The following is an 8,382-nucleotide window of genomic DNA, read 5'->3' on the forward strand; positions in this document are numbered from 1 at the left end:
CTGATTGCTGCTCCCAAAATAATCATTCAGAGGCTTAATATAAATTATAAATGATCCGCTAATAGCTCAGGCTTGTTACTAACTCTTACATTTTAAGTTAACCCATATCCATTATTTATGCTCACCACATGTCAGTACCTTTATTAGCATGGCAGGTTCATCTCCTGCTCCTCTGCCCTGGTTGGCAGCTCCTCTGACTCTGCCCTTCTTCATCCTTCATTCTCAGTTTGACTTTCCTGCCTAACTTTATCTGTTCAGCTATTGGCCAGTCAGCTTGTTGTTAAACCAATCATAGTGACATACAGTCACATAGTGTATGAAGGATTATTCAAAGTATTTTCTCGCTTTTTGTCTAATTAAAAATGAGGTTTTTAACTTTAACATGGTAAAATTATATATAACAAAAGCAATTATTAAGTAAGAATTGTAGTTATAATATCCAGTTCTATTTTTATTTGGCAAAATTAAGAAAATATTATTTATCTTATCTTGGTGAGCCTAAAGTTTATACCTAAGTTGCTTTCTATCATAACTAAGGAAAACTACAAGTTTAACTATTTAGTTTTCAACTCCATCAGAGACCCCAGAAAGATATAATATTACCTGAGTAAACAGGAAGTGCAGAGCTAAACAACTTCCAAAACTAAGAAATGACAGAAATAGCTGGCTTCCTGCACAGTCACCCAGGTTCTTCCATAACATTGGGCATCCAATTCTAGCCTACAGGCCCAGCATGTCTGACAGACTTTCCTGTGAAGCAGGGAATTTTGAAGGACTGTCCTACCTTGTCTTGGCAAAGTTCTGCAGTTGCCTTTCTTGAGTCCTGCTGGTCCAGTTTGTACAGTAACTGTCAGCAATTGATGCAAGGGCAGTTTCTTTGGCCAATGACTAGCTTTTTTTTTTTTTTGGTTTTTCGAGACAGGGTTTCTCTGTGTAGCTTTGCGCCTTTTCCTGGAACTCACTTGGTAGCCAGGCTGGCCTCGAACTCCACAGAGATCTGCTGCTCTGCCTCCGAGTGCTGGGATTAAAGGCAACGCCACATCGCCCGGCAACTAGCTTTTGCCATAAAGAAAACAAACTCCACATGGAGTTTCTCAGTGCCTATCATCCTCTCTAAAGTAGATTGGTGCAGCCAGGAGCAGACGTGTCTCACTGTCATGAAAAGCCTTAGGTTATTAAACATATTTAATGCCATATCATAGGTCTTTGAAGTGTTTAAAGACCATCTATCAATCTAAATATATCTGTGTATGACCTTGAAAGCATTCCTAACATGACTACAAGTTTGACTATTATAGATGACTATTAATCTGCATTTCTTAATTATACATTACATTTTTAAATGTGCTGCATCATGGGAGGCTAGGTCCACCTTTTAAAAGGGTTCCTATGAGGAGGAGAGAGAGATAAGAAACTTTTAGATAGCAAGATAGTGAAGAAGAGAAAGGCAGAAACACAGGATGGTTCGGGAGGACCTGGATCAAAAACCCAGTGGCCCTCTGCCTCTTCAAAAGGGCTTTTTATAACAATGCCAACACCACACAGCCAAGAGCAGACCCTTCCAAAAACCTGGTAACACACCTGTGGTCAAATCATCCTCTTATGCAGCCCTGCTGGGTAAATTCTTGGACCCTGAGTAAGTCCTCACTGGGAAACCTCTGTGGGTCTCTTAACTGTATAAACATAATACCTTAAACAAGAGTAGAAATATACATACAGTTTAACAAAATTCACTTTAAATTTGTATCAATAAACCTAAATCTATACCAATGTAAAATATTTAAGATTAATAGATTGTTTTGGATGAAAGTAGATTCAATAATCTACCTTTTTATCCTATCATTTCTACATCCCCCTTTCTTTTAGAACAAGATCCCTGAATCTAATTTCCTTTGTTCAGCTTTTTTCCTGAGCATCACCCATAAACAACTTGTATCCAACCTCACTTAAATGGTAATAAATCCATAACCCATATTTTGGGAACATGAGCATAGTTCTCTACACTTTCTGTTGATTGGGATAGCTGGTAATCTTTGGGGGACCCTGAGAAAATTTAGGACTATGTTTAAACATTGGCTGGAGTAGTTTGTGAAACTGGACCATCTCAGCCAGCAGCCTTGAAGCTGTTCTGGATGAAAAACTCTGAGGAAACTGCAACAGAGACCCCCAGCTCCTAGCAGTGACCCCAAAGTCTACAGAGAGGATGATGGGACACAGAGAAACTCCACCTGGAGCTTGTTTTAAATGTGGCAAAGCCAGCCACTGGGTGAAAGCTGCCTTTCATCCTGACTGCTGCCAGGACCCAAACCGTGGACAAGAAGGACACTGGGGCTTGATTGTCCCTCTTGTCTAGACAAGGTAGGTCGGTCTTCCCAAGTTCCCTACTCCATAGAAAAGTCTGTTGCATCTCCCTGGCCTGGCAGCTGAAGACTGACACTGCCCTGCAGCCTCTGCCCCTGACTAAATCAGGATGACCATGGAGGAACCTAGAGTGATTGTCCAGGTAGTCGGTAGTCCCTGTCAGTTTGTCTGTACTTCCTGCTTACTCGGGTGAAGTCCTTCTCAGGTCTCTGATGGTGTTGATGACTAGCTAGTGATAGCTTTGTCAGCTTAACAGCAGCAACCAAGGCTTCAGCTGCCTCTGCTGTGGGATGGTCTGTATGTCAAATTGCTCTGATTGGTCAATAAATAAAACACTGATTGGCCAGTGGCCAGGCAGGAAGTAGGTGGGACAAGGAGAGAGGAGAATTCTGGAAGCGGAAGGCTGAGGCAGAGACTACCAGCTGCCGCCATGACCAGCAGCATGTGAAGACGCCGGTAAGCCACCAGCACGTGGCAAGGTATAGATGTATGGAAATGGATTAATTTAAGCTATAAGAATAGTTAGCAAGAAGCCTGCCACAGCCATACAGTTTGTATGCAATATAAGTCTCTGTGTTTACTTGGTTGGGTCTGAGCGGCTGTGGGACTGGAGGGTGACAAAGATTTGTCCTGACTGTGGGCAAGGCAGGAAAACTCTAGCTACAAATGGCGCCCAACGTGGGGCAAAGATTTCCACTAAAACCTGAGAAAAGATCTAAAACGGAGCTAAAAACAGCTTCCTAATTGTCTCTCAAATGAGCAGCAGCTGCCGGTTTGAGTTACTGGCGGTTCCTGGCGTGTGCGCTTGACCTGCAGTATGGCGGGAATGAGCCCTCTGGCAAGTGGCACATTAAGCTGCAATGGTGGATTTAGCCTTGTTAGTACAAAACAAAAAAGAGGTTTCTGGGCTACAACGCTGCTTTGATAAGAAGCATAGACCCACTATTTCTGAGAATTGATGGCTCCCAAGCTGGCAGAAAACGTACCACCGCCATATTGGGAAGCTGAAGTGGCAAGCCAGCAGCCACAGCACCGTTTCAGGCTTAAAAGGCTGCAGTTTAAAAAGCATAGGCTCAAGGTAATATAAACATAAAGCCACATAAGATGGCTACCACAAGAGAATCTAATAGTTCTCTTATTTAATAATAAAGAAAAACATTTGATTGCAAAAGCTGTTGAGTTATGCCAAAATGTGTATTTTAAAGGTACTTGACTTCAAAATTTGTATATAGGATATGTTGCTTGGAAAAAGAGGCTCTGCTTTGTTTCTACAGAAAGCCAGAGGCTATGGATTGTTCTAGATTAAGATACATCAGGTTTGACCAGCCAAGACCCCCTGAAAGGTCTCCGATGACACCATGGCCAGATATCCAACATCCAGAATCGTTTCAAGGCAACTGCTCAGACGATACAGTCTCACGGACTACCATGATCCTAAATTTCTTTGTGTCCCTGTAAGATACAGCGCCCCCTCCAGCAGGAAGTAGTTAAGAGAAACTACGCCCAAATTCCCAAATATACCAAACTGGCTTTGGAGATGTGTTAAAAGTTTAAAAATTCCTTTTTAAAAAAAGAAAAGGGGAAGTGCTGTGGGATGGTCTGTATGTCAAATTCGCTCTGATTGGTCAATAATAAAACACTGATTGGCCAGTGGCCAGGCAGGAAGTAGGTGGGACAAGGAGAGAAGAGAATTCTGGGAAGCGGAAGGCTGAGGCAGAGACACTACCAGCTGCCGCCATGACCAGCAGCATGTGAAGACGCCGGTAAGCCCACCAGCCACGTGGCAAGGTATAGATTTATGGAAATGGATTAATTTAAGCTATAAGAACAGTTAGCAAGAAGCCTGCCACAGCCATACAGTTTGTATGCAATATAAGTCTCTGTGTTTACTTGGTTGGGTCTGAGCGGCTGTGGGACTGGGGGATAAACAAAGATTTGTCCTGACTGTGGGCAAGGCAGGAAAACTCTAGCTACATGCCTCCTCAGTTCTCTCCACGTGTAAAATTCAGGCCTCAGGCCTCACTTTCCTAGAACTACTACTAGGTTTAGACACAGTGTACCTTGCTGCAAGACTCTAAGATAAACTCTAAAAATAGATTTCAAAGTAACTCTTTACTATTCCTTTTTTTAAAGGAATGCGATTTACAGTGACTGCTCTCAGTAACCAGCCATCTGTGTCTCGTGGTGATTGACTGGACAGAAAAAAGTGAAAAGTTTATGTAAGGTCTGAGGATACGAAAGCTTAAGTAAGTTGTCAGGATCTAAAAAGTGTTTTAAGATAAGTAAAGGCAAGTTATAAAGGTCTAAGAAAGTGTCTTAAGGTGTGTAAATGCAATTTGTAAAGGTATAAGAAAGTGATTTAAGACATATGTAAAAACAAAAAAATATTTCAGACTTCTCTCCTAGGCTATTGTTATATTAAGACTTCAAACGTTCAGGGTTTTAACATCAATCAGTGGAGTTCTGAAAAGCTACTAATCTAGCTCTGGTAAGCACTGACTATTGTTATCACAGTCACAAGCTCAAGATTTTAAATTTCCTTTGGTGTCTTCTAAGTATAACTTAAAAGTGCTTCTCATTGTGCTAAAAACATCTGTCTAATCTATATACACTCAGTCTTCTGGACAGAGGAAAGAGTGGTCATGCATGTAATCCAAAAATCATTTTAGGTCCCCAAGCTTCTCCCATGACTCAAAGATGTGAGTCTACTGCCTTTTTAACAATGTGGATTTCAATACAGATTACAAGCAACGGTAACACTAATATGTCTAAAACTTACTGGTTTTTGTAAACTTAACAAATTCTTTTGAGTCTCAGGGAATCTTCTTGAATCCACCTCTCATGGGTCAAATGGACTCTGGATAAGTACTGTCAACCAACAGCCTGTTTCCCCACCTGCCTATTCCACTTGCTCCTGAGGTTGAGATCTCCCCAACTTTCCCTGATTTGGGGGACTCCTCTCCCCCAACTGCCAGGATAGTGGGCCTGGAAATTTCAAATGTGCTCCTAAGATAAACATTTTTCCGGGGCTGGAGAGATGGCTCAAGGGTTAAGAGCACTGGCTAGTCTTCCAGAGGACTCGGTTCAATTCCCAGCACCCACATTGCAGCTCAGAATTATCTGTAGCTCCATTTCCAGGGGGTCCCACACCCTCACACAGACACACATGCAGGCAAAATACCAATGTAAATAAAATAAAAATAGATCATTAAAAATTCGCTTAAATTTCTTAACTTTACCTTCTCTTCCTAGTCTATCTGTCCCAACAGATTTCAAATCAACTGTAGACTGCTTTAGCAACTTGCCAGCTTCAGGTGCTCCCTCAAATCTGTATCCAGGACATCTTCAAAGCAGCTAGCCCCAGGTGGTCCAGCCTCAGAAATGCTGCCTGTACTTCTCCAGCCCGAGATGGCCCTGAAGAGTCTGCTCTTCCCAGATTTAGCCAGCATCCCAACTTTCCTTGGGTCCCCAAAGATGCCCATGCCTCCAGACAACAGTACCTCCACTCCTGCCCACCATCACCCCTTCCTATTTATTTCCTCACCCTTTATAATAAATAAGAGAGGGAATGTTAGTAAACTGAGAACCATCACATTCCATGACCGAGTGCCCTCAGCCCACCTGAGCAGCTCAGCCACAGTGGCCTTGTCATGACCGGCTGCCAAATGTGACACATTTCCACTGTTGCCAAGAGTCACGTGCCCTTTATAAAGCCCACCCCTTCACACACACACCCTTCTCTTCATCCTTGCTCAGAGGCAGCCTTCAATAAAACCTAATAAATCTCTTGCATGAGATCTATTGCATGGTGTGATCAGTGTAGCATTCCTTAGCCCTCCGATCACCACAAAATCTTTTTTTCTGATAAAAATGATACTTAGTTATAATTTTTTAAAACCACAGAACTCCAGTCTCTCTCTCTCTCTCTCTTCTCTCTCTTCTCTCTCTCTCTCTCTCTCTCTCTCTCTCTCTCTCTCTCTCTCTCTCTCGTGCTGGCTTCCATATCCTTCAAATTTGGCTAATGTGTGATGTATGCCTCAGGGAATTTCCCGGTTCAACTCACACTCAACTTGGAGCTCGAGGCATCATAGGTCTTCTGGGTTTGCCCATACTTCAGTGATGACAGCTGGTACATTTGCTGAAGAAATCATTTCTGCTGGCTTGGCACCCAGTGCTGTGGGCACCGTGTGGTGGTACGCTAAAATGTGGCTCTGCATGCCACTTCCCGGCAGGCTTTGCCCTCTCTTCTCTCTCACTGCTCTGCTGTGTCTCTACAGGGATTCTCTTAAACACTTCAACAAAAATGTGTCTCCTGGACAGCAGGTGGCTCAGACCAGTACCAGTGCCCTGTGTGAAGTCACCCAGCCTACAGACCAGTTACAGTGCCCCTGGTGTGAAGTCACCCAGCCTACAGACCAGTTACCAGTGCCCTGTGTGAAGTCACCCAGCCTACAGACCAGTACCAGTGCCCTGTGTGAAGTCACCCAGCCTACAGACCAGTACCAGTGCTCCGTGTGACGTCACTGAGCCTACAACTCTGGGGTTACAATTCAAAATAAATATTATTTGAAAGTAAGGAAACAGATGCCTTGCTGACTAAGAAAATGCTAGATTCTTTCTAAGACTCACAGTCCACTCTGGACTTTTGCTTCATGATATAGTCGAGACAAAACGAGGCAGTGTCACTTCCACCATGGGTAGAACACCCCTGCCTGTCTCCCTCCACACAGAGAAGTGACTTCAGAGCCCAGTTGTCACATCTGTGGCTTGGGTCACCTGTGGTTCAGGTAACAACTTCCTAAACTTGGTTAAGATCAACTGTGTAACCACGATGCTAAGACGAGGGCCCTCACCTTGAGGATGAGAACATGACCCTTCAAAGAAGCTAAGGGCTGGGCTAGCTACCCTGAAACCAGTAAGAGAGAAGTTGTCAATATTGAAATCCGAGTCTTAAGTACCACCACTGTCTTCAAAACTCACAGACCCTTCTTCCAATCAGGAAATCGTCCGTCATCAGGGGCCCTGGCCCGAGTAACCCACCGATGGTCTTATTAGAAGCAGAGATATTTCAGAAATAGGAAACGCATTTTGCGATGATGTCTGTTTCTAGGACAGACCACAGCAGCAGAAAAACTTTGCAGAGTCGGTCTGCTCAAATGTCTATCTCAGGAACAAAGGCAGCCAGCCTTCATGAGGTACTGACGTATGTTCTGCCAAAAATATTTTTCTTTTCCTAGAATTATAAGTTGTCTTCGAGTTCAACTATATTACACATCTGTACTTTTCATCGGCAAAAAGAATGACTTAAAAAAAACCTCCAAAATGAGTGATGTCTATATATAAAATGAAGGTAGAATTTTGGTTGGTTGGTTTCTGTAATTCAGAACATAGACGAAATCAAAAGATCTGTAATGGTCTGCACATTTATGTCTTCCCAGGGTCCTTTGCTCAGTTTACATGAACTCATCAGTATCGTTACCATCTTGATTTGAGGACATATTCTCACCTTTCATTAGCAACAAGTAGCTTCTAAATTCATCCATTTCCCTTTTCTTCTTCATTTCTTCTTTCTCTCCTTTTCATTTCCTGAATCTGAGCTTGTTTCTCATTCCTCTCTTCACAGTCTCGACCTTTTAGGTCTTCTGCTGCTAGGTCGGGAAACTTCCCCAATTTGTTTTTTTTCTAATAGGCTCAAGATTTCATTCACTTTTTCTCCACTGTCATAGTTTTGACATCCTTCTGCCTGTGAAAGCCTATCTGCCCACATTCGCATCAGCTGTTTTCTTCAGGTTAGACCATGGCGTGTATACCACATCAATGTTGTTCATCTTGCATCCTTGAATGCTATTGGCCTTCACAAGGTGGGCACAGTCCATCAGAACCTCCTTTGGAATGTCTTCTATCGTCTCTCCCTTTTGTTTTGTTTTTGTTTTTCGAGACAGGGTTCCTCTGTGTAGTTTTGCGCCTTTCCTGGAACTCACTCTGTAGCCCAGGCTGACCTCAAACTCACAGAGATCCGCC

The 8,382-nt window shown here is 43.1% G+C and overlaps 1 pseudogene; it reads right to left on the minus strand.

Moving 5' to 3' along the window:
• Positions 1-7,814: 7,814 nt before the first annotated feature.
• LOC119086102 lies at positions 7,815-8,274 on the minus strand (annotated as a pseudogene).
• Between the last annotated feature and the right edge of the window lie 108 nt (positions 8,275-8,382).

Source organism: Peromyscus leucopus, unplaced genomic scaffold, assembly GCF_004664715.2.
Source record: "Peromyscus leucopus breed LL Stock unplaced genomic scaffold, UCI_PerLeu_2.1 scaffold_602, whole genome shotgun sequence".
In the NCBI taxonomy this organism is placed as follows: Eukaryota; Metazoa; Chordata; class Mammalia; order Rodentia; family Cricetidae; genus Peromyscus; species Peromyscus leucopus.